The following is a 920-nucleotide window of genomic DNA, read 5'->3' on the forward strand; positions in this document are numbered from 1 at the left end:
TTTTTGAGTCTGCTCCATTAGATACTGTGCATCCCTCTGTTGAGTACTTTGTGCATAATGCCTCTACTGCATTTGTTGCATCTACACTTGATTCTGATTCTGATTCTGTTGTTTTTCACACTTAGAACAATATGGCACAACCTCCACCTCGTGAGAGGACTTTCAGGGAGATGGCTGCACCTGATTTCGATATTGAAAGCTTGTGCATCCAATATCCTGATGAGGATGTTCCATTTGTTCTCAAGACTGGACTGATCCATTTGTTGCCCAAGTTTCATGGTCTTGCAGGTGAGAGTCCACATAAGCATTTGAAGGAATTCCACATTGTCTGTTCCACTATGAAACCACATGATGTTCCTGAAGAGCACATCTTCTTGAAGGCATTCCTTCATTCATTGGAAAGTGTTGCTAAGGATTGGTTGTATGGTTTGGCGCCTAGATCCGTCACTAGCTGGGATGATTTGAAGAGGCTGTTCTTGGAGAAATTTTTCCCAGCATCCTGGACCACAACTATCAGAAAAGACATAACTGGGATTAGGCAGCTTGGTGGAGAGAGCTTGTATGAGTATTGGGAGAGATTCAAGACACTTTGTGCTAGCTGTCCCCACCATCAGATACCTGAACAACTCCTTATCCAATATTTCTATGAGGGTTTGAACAACATGGATCGAGGTATGATTGATGCTGCCAGTGGTGGAGCTCTTGGAGACACCACACCTGCTGAGGCCAGGCAATTGATTGAGAAGATGACCTCCAACTCCCAACAGTTTAGCACCAGGAATGATGCCATTGTGGTGAGGGGCATACATGATGTTCTTGCCCAGTCTTTATCAGCTGTTGAAACCAAGTTAGAAGGCAAGATTGACTCTCTTGCGAAGTTGGTGACACAGTTGACTACCAACCAGAGATCTACAGCTCCA

At 44.5% G+C, this 920-nt stretch overlaps 1 non-coding gene across 1 annotated transcript; it reads right to left on the reverse strand.

Annotated features, from left to right (window-relative positions):
* Positions 1–508: 508 nt before the first annotated feature.
* LOC148197504 (small nucleolar RNA R71) lies at positions 509–616 on the reverse strand. The gene has a single exon (XR_015780013.1). It is a non-coding gene; the product is annotated as a small nucleolar RNA R71 (small nucleolar RNA).
* Positions 617–920: the final 304 nt, after the last annotated feature.

Source organism: Vigna umbellata, chromosome 5, assembly GCF_029865625.1.
Source record: "Vigna umbellata cultivar VRB3 chromosome 5, Vumbellata_1.0, whole genome shotgun sequence".
Lineage (NCBI taxonomy): Eukaryota > Viridiplantae > Streptophyta > Magnoliopsida > Fabales > Fabaceae > Vigna > Vigna umbellata.